Source organism: Herpailurus yagouaroundi, unplaced genomic scaffold, assembly GCF_014898765.1.
Source record: "Herpailurus yagouaroundi ecotype Mexico unplaced genomic scaffold, PumYag 192, whole genome shotgun sequence".
NCBI classification, from domain to species: domain Eukaryota; kingdom Metazoa; phylum Chordata; class Mammalia; order Carnivora; family Felidae; genus Herpailurus; species Herpailurus yagouaroundi.
The window spans coordinates 20,273,298-20,285,563 of NW_024412423.1; positions in this window are offsets into that span (position 1 = coordinate 20,273,298).

Below are 12,266 nucleotides of genomic sequence, written 5' to 3' on the forward strand. Positions count from 1 at the left end.
AAGTTCTGTCTCACAGGCTTTACTGGACACAGGGATGCATGGGATGAGGTCTTGCCTTCCAGTAGGTCCCAGTCAGTCAAAGGAAGTGAGGAGTGGGCACAGGAAATAGTTCGGTCAGGCTGGTGGCTTAAATTGAGCGTTGGGGGCTCGGTCAGGAAGGTGGACTGGAGAGGTGAGGTGGGCATGGAGGCCATGCCGAGATGAGGGATGCTAAGGGTAAGCAGGCTGACAGTCACAGAGATAGAGATGTGAGGCTGGTAAGATAAGGAAGATGTCCCCTGCCACGCACTTTCTCAGTGCCATTTGCTTCCAGGCATTCCGAAAAGGCTCAAGGAAGAATCCTAAATTTCTGGGCTACAAAACAAGCTTTGGGCAAGAAGTGTCGCAGAGGTGATAACCTCTAGGTTTTGTCACAAAGTTTGTGTTAGCCGTAGACTAGCCTCATTTATTTCTGGCAGAAGGTTAAAAAGTATGCAAATAATTTTAATGGGCATAATTATGTTCTCATCACAAAATAATGTGGCACAGTTCCATAATTACTCAAAAGTGATCATTGTGTGAACAGCTATTAATTAGCGAATAGCTTTGGAAAAAAATTCCCATAGATTTGGGAAGCATTGTTAATAACCCATTATGATATGTCTTGGGGTCAAATCACCATGTTGTGTCAAAGCATAGATTTATGGCTCTGTTTTTAATCATTTCAGAATAATTAAGAATGTGCCTTGCATCTGACTGGGCAGATTTTAGGCACAAAAACCATATATCTGCATTAGGAAGGGAACGGGTCATTTCCGGCCAAAATGGAGATCAAAGCTCTTTTGACATCCATTTGGCAAGAGCATGCACATTTTATAGCTTCTCAGAAAGCATTAGTGATTTTAGATAAATAGCATCCAGCTTTTCTTTCCCTCCCCTCCATAGTCTTCTCTCAAGCAAGGGAGGAAAATCACAATTGTCAGGAACTTCTGACCTTGACTTAGACTTTTGGGGAGCCCAGCTATACACTGAGGTTAGGGTGGGGATATTTCTATATTGCTCTCTGCCTTTCTCTAGAGCGGGTCTGAGTGAAGCACCTGGCTCTTACCTCTGAGGGAGACCCTCTTTGTTATGGGAGATGGGGTGCTGCAACCTCATTTAGAACAGCACCCTTCCTGGAACTGGAATACTAGAGCATTTTTAGACTTTGGGAGCAACCCCACCTCTGGACTTGCCTGGAATCCTGGCTGGGGAGGGGACGGAGGTTGCTGTTTACTGAGCGTCTGTGTGTCCCAGGCGATTTGCTAGTCACTTGGCATAGGTCCGTTATCTTGGCTTTCCAGCGACACAGGTGGTGTTACCCCTGTCTTACCAGTGAGGAAACTGGAGCTCAAAGAAGTGAGGGGACCCTGCAATATTGTTTACCGTGAGAAAGAAGCTAATGGCTGGTCGGAATTTTTAGGTCTAGTATGTCATTTGATGTGTGACTCTCCTTGGGGACTTACTTCTGAAGAGGTCATCTGGCTCAGGGTTCACTTGGTCATGTGGAGGGGTGCTCACCACCCCTCCTGTCTCCTTCAGCATGTGTAATGAGTATAAATGCTCACTGTTTAATCCAAAAATATATTGAAGAGAGGAGAGCTCCCCCTATGCCCCTTCTAATCCTATTTACTAGAGGAAACCACTCTTAGCAGTGGAGTGTGTATCATTCCAGATATCTTCCTATGAATGTATAAGTATGTAATTTTTTATTGTGAGTAGAATCACATGTACTTCTCTGTGACGTGCTTCTTACTCAACAGTAACTTGTAGGTTTTTTTACATGTGCATGTGTACCTCCTTCATTATGTTGATTTCCTACCTAGCAGCTCTCCAGCTATCACCTGTTGCCTATTTTTATTTATCTGTCTAGTTGTTTTTATCTTCAAAATAGATCTGACCATTTTTGACTCCTTCTAACTCCCTGTCCATCTCTTGATTGGATTGCTGTCATAGCCTGCCACCAAGAATCCCTGCTTTCACCCTTGGCCAGCCCTGTAGTCTATTATTATTATTATTTTTAATTTGTTTAAATGTCTTTTTTAAAAAAATTGTTTAAATGTTTGTTTATTTTTGAGAGAGGTGAGTAGGAAGGGGCAGAGAAAGAGGGAGACAAAGGGTCTGAAGCCGGCTCCATGCTGTCAGCACAGAGCTTGATGTGGGACTCAAACCCACGAACTGTCAGGTCATGACCTGAGCCAAAATCAAGAGTCAAATGCTTAACTGACTGAGTCACCCAGGTGTCCCCTATCCACCGGAGTCTATTCTTAACCCAGCAGCCAGAACATGACCTTCAAACTGCAGGTTAGGTCATGTCACTAGTATGCTTACAACCCTACCATTGGGGTAAAAGCCACTACCCTCACATGGCCTTGGAAACTCTTGGTGGTTCACCTCCTCCTTCCAGCCTGCTCCATGTGTTTGATTTCATCTCCTATCACTCTGTCACCCTTGTTGGATCTGCTGCTGCTGCTCTGCTGAACTCCCTGCTGTTCTTTGGACTCACCAAATGTCCTACTACCTCAAGGACTTTGGATCTAGTGTTTGTACTGCTTGGAATGTTCTACCCAGGAAGCCATGTGGCTCCCTCTTTTCCTTCCTTTCAGATTTGTGCCTAAGTGTAGCAAAGGCCTTCCTTGACCACCCCTTGATAGATTGACATAATATCTTAAGGTGATATTTAAAAACCACATACATAAACACCCCAAGTCAAAGCCAGCATTATACTGACCAATGGAATAATAGAAGCGTTCCAATTTACATGAATAAAAAGACAAACTTGTTTAATTTATTAATCTCTTCAACTGGTTTTTCTTTTCATGCACCTGCACCGCACTGATGGATTGGGCAGAAAGAGAAGGGATGAAGAAATGGAGGTCCTGGAGCTGCCCAAGAATGTTGAGAGGCAGCAAGCTGCAAGGAGAGGGTGTGGTCAGAAGGTGATGTTTGAATTAATGACGTTGATAGCCAAATGCTCTTGGTAGATGACAAGGTTCTGGGTGTGACCCTGGATGACCAAAAGGGGGTGGAGGGAGGAGGATACTGGAATAAGGTGGTCCAGGAAGTGGAGGTCAGTATGCAGGATGGGTCCTTTATGTGGACACTGGTCACCTAGGAGCTGAGAAGCAATGAGGGTGGAGGAGAAGATGGTTGCCATGAGCCTAAGTCTTAGATGAATGAATTGGTCATCATTGATGGGAGTATTGATGTGACAGCAGAGAGGACTGGAGCTCTACCTCCCATCCCTGAGCATCTGGGGTGTGGGGCATGGGGTGGCATCTCCATGGAAAGCTAGGTTTGAGAGAAGGCAGGGAGGCTTTTGAGTAGAGGATAATGATCTCAGAGAATTTTTAAATTACAGAGCTATAGTTCCAGAAGACCCTGTGGAGAAGGCTGAAACATGAGGGGAGCTCTGTTTTAGAGAGCTACAAATGTTAAAATTGCTTTTTTTAATGTTTATTTTATTTTTAAGGCTGGGGGAGAGCATGAGTGGGGGAAGGGCAGAGAGAGAGAGCGAGACACAGAATCTGAAGCAGGCTCCAGGCTCTGAGCTGTCAGCACAGATCTCAATGTGGGGCTCAAACTCAGTAACCATGAGGTCATGACCTGAGCTGAAGTTGGATCCTTGACCAACTGAACTACCCAGGTATCCCCAAATTCCTTTTTTCAAAGATTGTATTTTTAAGTAATCTCTACACCCAACCTGGGGCTTGAATTCACAATCCTGAGATCAAGAGTCATACTTGCCACTGACTGAGCCAGCCAGGTGCCCCCAAATATTAAAATTCCTAATTGAAGATTTCACACATCCTTAATAACATGGTATATTTCTAGCATTTTATGCCCATTTCCCTTCACAGTTTACCAATTTAAATATAATTAGCATCTGACTGAGGCCAAAGAAATTGCTGCTTGCTTTCTATATGCTTAATGATCCCATCATTGTCTCAGCTTGTACATTACATCCCAACTCTGAATGAAAAACACTTTTGGCTTTGTTGGCATCCCCTCTCTCCCTAAGTTCAGACCCAAGTCCGTGAGCCCAGCTGGTTAGTTTCCAGCTGGAATCCCCCTGAATTGTATCCTCTGAATACAAGAGCCTTGACATAGACATCAACACTGTCACGGGGCACAACTAAGACCGGGTCAGGGGTCACCTTCTGTGGCTTCTTGACTGTGGACATGAATGAGGCTTTCTGAGTCATGAGGTTGCCCCAGAAACCCTGTTTTTACTCCTAGTTCTGGGGTAATGCCTCTTCCTCTAGGATTACGTGAGAGGAAGCTTGTAAAAATGTCCAGCAGGTTTTTTGGAGCATAGTAGGTTATTTTTCTGTTAGTCAAAAGGCATTCTGGTGGCAGTGGGGTGTCCATGCCTCTTGTGTAGCTCCCATGTTTTGCTAGCGCTCCTGGCTGCGGGCTCCATCCTTCAGTCCGTCACCGTCGTGGAGGAAGATGCTGTGGCACAGCCATGAATCACAGTGTGAGAGTCGCTCATAATTGCCTTATATGTATTTTCACTTCTCAAATTAAAACCATTTACTGCTGGGAACAGATGTTAAATTCAGGACGCTTGTCAACTGTTGGCGCTATACACAAAAAAGATGCTTAAAATTAGAAGCCTGATTGAATTTTAAGTACAGTGATCACAGTGGTTGGAACTAAAATAATAGCAACGGTAAACAGCTTATGGTGGGAGATGGGAGTAAGCTGAGCTTGAATGTGAAAACGTATGATGTCAGCCATTGGGATTCTGCAGTGATTGTAGCGTTAATTAATATTTAATTGTGATAGAAACTCTCTTGTGGTAGTTGAGAAACATTCTCTCATTCATTCATAACTTAGGTGGTCACAGACAAGCCATGTGATTGATAATGGTAAGAATGATAGTTATTATATATTGAGCATCCACTCTGTTCCAGATTCACCTCTAGACCATTGATTATTCTCCAGGGCTAGGAAGGACTGGCAATTGAGGTGATTCCCTGCTTTGGCCAATAAAAAAAATTGTAAAATAATGTAACATAAAACTGCCCATTTAAACCATTTTTGTATGCACAACTCAGTGACCTTAAGTGCATTCATGATGTTATGCAACCATTGCTGCCTTCCATTTCCAGCACTTGTTCATCCCAAACGGATACTCTGTACCTATTAAATAGTAACTCACCTTGCCTCCCCCAAGGTGGGTCCTTGGTAACCCTCTTCTCCTTCCCTGTCTCCATGAATTCGCCTTGGCCAAATTTGTTAAGGCTGATGTCACTTCTGGCTGCTGGCCCCAGGAAGAGGTCTTCGATTCTCATGGTGGTGACCATGAGGTGGTGACGGGATGCACGGCCATGGGACTCCCGGAGCATCACAAGGCTCAGAGGAGGCTGGGTGCTAACGGTGTTCATCACAGTGGGCTGGGAGCGTCCGTATTGCTGGCCCGTCTGCCCTGCCTGCTGGTGGCTTGTGTGATCATGGGCCTGGGTCTCTCCCCTGCTGCCCCAGGATCAGCCCTTTGCCTAGACACTTGGTAAATAAGCATGGGATGAATGCTCAACACAACTTCCGTCCTTGGAGAGAGTGACAGCATGTGGGCCCTTCTATGCCTGCATGTACCAGCGTCTGTCCTGTGTTTGCCTTGGTTCCTGTGCCCACAGGGCTGCCCCTGGGCCCAGGCTGCAGGGGACAGGTGTGTGTGGAGGGCATGAGGAGAAGCGAGAAGCCTGGCCCAGACTCAGCTGCCAGTGTCCTCTGCTCAGGGAACACACCCTGACCCACTCGAGGGAGGAGATGTGTTGTGTGGAAATGGGTATGTGTTGAAATTCAAGTGAGTCCAGGTCAGGACTCTGTTACCCTGTTGTGTTTTGAGGTTTGTTCTTCGTCAGGAATTCCTGGCTGCACGTGAGGGCCGTGTGCATCTCAGGCCTGGTTATTTCCTCTTACCATGCTGGTGGGCTGTAAGCAAAGTAGACGGGTGATTTTCCAAACCCCACAAGTGTTTGAGTTAGAGACGAAATCAAGATAGCTTAGTTCTGTCTGGTTGAGTCCTTTGTGTCAAGATAATATCGTATGGAGTGCCTGGGTGGTTCAGTCTGTTGAACGTCCGACTCTCAATCTCAGCTCAGGTCATGATCTCAGGGTGGTGCGATCAAGCCCTGTGTTGGGTTCTGTGCAGAGTGTGGAGCCTGCTTGATACTCCCTGTCTCTCTCTGCCCCTTTCCCCTGCTTGCTCTCTCTCTTAAAAAAAATATCATTGTGTAAATGCTGTGTTTTAGCCTTGGTTCTTGTATGCACAGCACTGAGAGTGCCAGTAATCCTGGGGAAGTCCCTGGGGATGTTGTGTGGTCAGAGATCAAGTCTTAAGCATGCGGGCCTTGACGTGGAAGAAGTGTGGCCGACAGTGTCCATTGGTATTAACAGAGGAATAGCCTCTAGCTCAGGAAGTTCACGGTCCCCACATTTACTTTCATTTAATGCATCCTTTCTGTCACCACAGCACATCTTACAGGTGTGTGTATGTAATGTTTTAATTGCTAGAAGGTGCTTAGTGATTCAGACATGGATTTGAATCCAGATTCCTTCATATATTAGCCCTGTGAACTTAGGTATGTCCCTTTCCTTTTTGGGGCTGGGTTTTCTCATCTGTGAATGGGGGTGACAACCCCAGCCTCCCGGGGTGGTGGTGAGAATGAATGACATGGAGCAGGTGCTCATCCCTGGGCTTGGTGCTTCACACATGTTAAATACTGGGTCGCTATGGTATTGGGTCAGTTACTATGTGGAATCCCAAACTTCTCCTGAGTTGGGATTGTGGTCTCTCACATGCTACCAGACAGACTTGGTTTCTACGGTCTCTCTTCTTCCCACAATAGAATCATGAGTGATTCTGATTCTGGGAGTAATTTACTCTGTGGCTCGATAAAAAGACTTGGGGGGTGTCCCAACCAACTCTGTGCCTCCCTTGCTTCTGATTTTGGGATGTCCCTGCCCAAACTGTGTGACACCATGGCCATGAGAGAGAGACAGATGTTTGCTGTGGCTTAGGGTTCTCTAGTAGTGGGGACAGGTGAGGAAGGACTATCTTGTGGCAAGTCTGGATGACCCTGTGCTCTCCTCAGCAGGAAAGGGCCACTTGTGTTGTGTATCCATGGTGTGTGTGTGAGTGTGCATGTACCTGTGTGCTTCCAAGGAGGCTTCTCTGTGCTTGGTAGGGACCTGGGATTGGCCCCAGCTGTCTAATGTTGACTAGAGCTGTGACAGATGTTCTTTTGTTTAGCGATTCACTTCAGGGTGTGTAGCACAAAAACTTGAGGTAAACAGTTACTGTGCTAAGATTCATACTCCCCATTAAACCCTCTTTATTAGCAATCTGATTTAATGGGCAGATAAGCTGGAGTCCTGGAGATAGTCATCTGCCACCTATTGAACACACTTCATCAGGTAATGGTGTGAGAACCATTGGGAGGCAGCCCTGTGAGTCTCTCTGAGCTCTGAGGATTCATGTCAGGCTGTTTGTTAACCGTGTCTCCCAGTGCCCCCGTCCTGCCCGCTGTCTCAGTCCTGCTGGCCTCGATGGCACCCGAGACAGATGAGAAGAGGCAGAGGCAGAGAGCCAAGGGTGGAAGTTAAGCTCTGCTGTTGGCTTGCAATGTGGCTGCTTCCCCCGTTTTCCTGGTCGCAGGGTCTTGCGAGTACCCCTCGCTGCATGTTATCCAAAGTTCCCTCACCGCCCCTTTGGATGCAGAGAAGTTCTGTGTTCAGGGAAGGAAAGGGTGACCTGCACCGTTCTGAATTGCCCACAGTGAAAGTGCTTTTAACTCCAGAAGCATCTCCCAAACACCCGGGTTATAGGTCCTGGGAGGAGGCCCCTGCACAAGTGTATCCCCTCTGGGCTCAGGCAACGGTTAGGGGAGGGAAGAGGCAAAGTTGGTCTCACCTCACTCTTGTTTTGTGTTCCAGGGCCTCTTTCACTCTCTGGTGTTGTGTCCTTGGCACGTTCTGGAGAAGTCTGAGGATGGCTGGCTAGTGCAGCTGGAATGCCCATCATTTCCACAAATGTATTTCCTCCTCAGCATGATGGAAACTTTTTTTTTTGTTACTCGTAGAATTATTTTTCTTTTTTAACTTGTGCATCCTCTCAAAAGCTTCAATAGCTAGTTTTCTTAGAACAAGTGAGAAAAAGAAAGATAAAGTGAGCCAAGGTAGGAAAAGTATTGAAGGGTGAGATCTCCACCTGGTTTATCCAGCTCTGTGAAATTATATTTACTTTGACTAATACTTCACCTCATTATTCTTTATGTATTCATACATCAAATCAACACGGTGTGACTTGATCTAGTAAAGTAAAACTGAAGGTCAAGACATTCAGTTGCCCGGTAGCCACAGGGACATTTTTTGTGTAACATCTGACTGGTTAACAAATGGTATTCTGGTTATGGACCCGATCAGGGCCCACAGCGGGCTTCACAATAACTCACAACAGGAGCATGGTTGCTCATCTGTAAAACTCTTACCTGCCTTCAGTGGCTCCCTCGGGCATACCCCTAGACTTGAGGAGCTGGTAGCAGATGTGTGTGTCTGGCTTTCTGTTCCCCCGAGTCAGAATCTTCTTCTTGGTGTGAGGAGCTGAGTCTGGGTCCTCAGTGGGAGGAGTGGGGGTGTAGCGTGTAGGGCAGGCTCATTGTGGGTCGTGTTGCCCAAACTCAGAGAGCGCTCTTGGCTTGGAAAGAAGTGTACCCAGTTGTTGGCTTTGCCTTTTCATCTGAGCCCGAGTCTGTAGAGATGCTCAGCCCCTCGTGGGGTTTGTAAGGACCCCAGAAAAGTCTTTGGTTGCTAGAAACACTAGCCCCACCAACTTGGATTCATGTTAAATTTCTTAGACCTCTGCCTTTTTTTTGTTGCTGTTAAGTTCAACCCCCCTCCCCCCCACACTGTCTCTTTATCTGTAAAGCTTTGATCACAGCCCTGGAGGGCATTGATGGTCCAGTTCCTTCCTCTATGGTCAGGGCTGGGAGCTGGGGCCAGAAAGGGAGAGGCTCCAAAGCAATACAGAGCCTGGGAGCTTTGTTTGGTATCATACCCTTCATCCTGTCTCCGAGTGAGGCAGGCCTACTGAGCTTGTAAAGAAGGATTGGCCACTGGGGTAAAGGCCTTTCACGGCGCCCTGCCCTATGAGCCTCTTGACTTGGGCCCTGTGATTGAGTACATTCTGGAATTATAAGAGCTGAAAAGAAAAGTGACAGAAATTTGCCTCTGAACGGTGGCTCTGAGAACTTCTCTTGCGCTTCTGGATTCTCCATAGGGTCTTTTCATTTTTTAAAAAATATATCATTTATTGTCAAATTGGTTTCCCTACAACACCCAGTGCTCATCCCAACAGGTGCCCTCCTCAATGCCTATTACCCACCCTCCCCTCCCTCCCAACGCCCCGGCCTCCTTCAACCCTCAGTTTGTTCTCAGTATTTAAGAGTCTCTTATGGTTTGTCTCCTTTCCTCTCTGTAACTTTTTCCCCCCCTTCCCCTCTCCCCTGGTCTTCTGCTGAATTTCTCAGAATCCACTTATGAGTGGAAACATATGGTATCTGTCTTTCTCTGCCTGACTTATTTCACCTAGCCTAACACTCTCCAGTTCCATCCACGTTGCTACAAAAGGCCATATTTCATTCTTTCTCATTGCCAAGTAGTATTCCATTGTATATATAAATCACATCTTCTTTATTCGTCAATTGATGGACATTTAGGCTCTTTCCATAATTGGGCTATTGTTGAAAGTGCTGCTATAAACATTGGGGCACAAGTGCCCCTATGCATCAGCATCCATAGAGTCTTTTCAGATTGGCTCTGGACTTAGTTGATTTTAGGTATATAAGTCTCAAGTCTGGGAAAACCCTAAGTCCAAGGCAAAACAGCATGGTGGTTCAGCCTATCTTGGGGTGACCAGAAAGGGCTGGTCCTCCCTTTCTTAGAAGCCATGTCTGACCCTAGGTTAGGAGATGTGTGCAGACAGCTCTGCTTCCTGTCCCTTTTCTGAGTTTGCTATGCTACTCTCTTTCCCAGTTCCCTTGAGAAGATAAACCCACTGCGTTGGCCCCTCTCTGTTCGGTGCTCCTATCTTCTTTCTTGTTCTGTACTGGCCTTTGCCAACCTCTTTCCAGTTTCTCTCGCTCAAAAAATTGTCACAGGTACATCCGTTTGCCTGTTGTAGGCCCCATTTTTTTTTTCTCTTGGGGTTTTCCGATGGACATCTGGAGCTTCAGGTGTGGCATTTGTATGCAAAGGGGACAAGCTTTAGGCAGGAGATTGGCTCAGCTGGGAAGGCCCGGTTTTCCCCAGAGTGTCTGTCCTGCTTCAGTGATTAGAGGGGTACCAGTCCTGGGCTCATGAGCCCTGACATAAAGTTGGCACTTCCCGAGCAGGGTTGCTTATGGGGTTGGATTTTTTTTTTAAATTTTTTAATGTTTGTTTATTTTTGAGAGAGGGAGAGAGAAAGCATGAGCAGGGGAGGGGCAGAGAAAGAGGGGGACAGAGGGCCTGTGCTGCCAGCACAGAGTCCAATGCAGGGCTGGAACCCAAAAACTGTGAGATCACTATCTCAGCCAAAGTCGAATGCTGAACCGATTGAGCTACCCAGGCACCCCAAAGTTGGATCTTTTTCACCCCAAGCAGCTCTTCTGTGTTGGGGCTCCTAGAGCCCATTCTCATGTTGGTTGTGCAGTGAGCCCCTGCCCTGAGACTACTCCACCTCACACCTCTGTGTTTTACCTCTTTCCAGACTGAGCTCTTCCTGCCTCCCCAGTTTCATAATCCAATCTGGGGCCTGTACTTCCTGCTAGTACTTGGCCACTGACCAGGAGTACACGAAGGTGCCCGGATGGATGGATGATATTTGAGGATAAGGGGAAGGGGACATTTTTTTAAAGAGATAATAAAACTTGATGGGTAGAGAGAAGATTTTCCCATAGCTCCAGAAGCTGAAGACAAGAGGAGCATAAATAATCAGGACATATTCCTTTGGGGCTCATGTCTGAAGTGGGAAATGCAGATTTTATAATCACGTTCCACCAGCATGCCAGCCAGGTCAGCCTCATGAGCTCCAGAACCAGGACATTGCTCCACCCTGGAGCCAAACAAGGAAGCATGGAGATTCAGCAAATACCTGTAATGTCCAGAAAAATCAATTTGTGTCACAATCGGAGTGTGGAATTGGAATGAAGGAAGCACCCAAGGAGCTGATGAGTGTCTTCAAAGGGAGCTGGCCTTTCAGGCATGCATTTTTACATTTACCAAAGATGAGCAAAGGAACCCAAGAAATTGGATGTCTCTGGCACTCCTTAAATGTTGCTTCCTGGACTGGGCCCTTGACCTTGGCTGGAAGAGCATGTGTGCAGTGTCATCACTGATGGCTCACATTTGTGGTCAGGCTCCTGGCACCAGGCACTGGCTTGGATGGAGGCCAAGTTCCTTAGGGAAGAAACCCGTTCCTCTGTGTGAGGAATGAGGCTCTCTTTTGACTACCTTCGGGTGGGGCACAGACATCTTGGAAGGCTCTTTCTTGCTCTTTCTGCCTTGATTCTCAGGCAGGATTGGTGCAAGGTAGTGATTGTTGTGCCTGGGGTGGAGCCACCAGAGTGGGCTGGAAGGCAGCACTAGTAGAAGAGGGTGCGAATCTTGTGATTTGGACTGGAGTTCATGGCCTGGGATTTCGGCAAAGATGACAGGAAATGGGCAAGGTGCTGCTGGGTGTTAGTTCCACCTTCAAAACCTCATCTAATTATGTATTTATATTTTTAAATGGGCTACTTTTCTTTTAATATAGGGAGCTGCAGGAAAGAAAAACAATAGGTTATACTCTTTGTATCTGGAAAAATGCCAGCAATATCATAAAAAAAAACCCAAAAACCCAAATGAAACAGAGCACCTGGGTGGCTCAGTTGGTTAAGCATCCAGCTTCGGCTCAGGTCATGATCTTGTGATTTGTGGGTTCGAGCCCTGCATTGGACTCTGTGCTTGACAGCTCAGAGCCTGGAACCTGCTTTAGATTCTGTATCTCCTCTCTCTGTCTCTTGCTCATGCTCTGGCTCTCTCTCTCTCAAAAATAAACGTTAAAAAAACTAACCAAATGAAACAACTTTTTTTTTTTTGAGAGTGAGACAATGTGCCCATGTGGGGCAGGGGGTGGGATGTGGGGGGGAGGCCTAGGGAGAGGGGCAGAGAGAGAGAAAATCCCAAGCAGACTCCATGCTCAGCACAGAGCCCCACTCAGT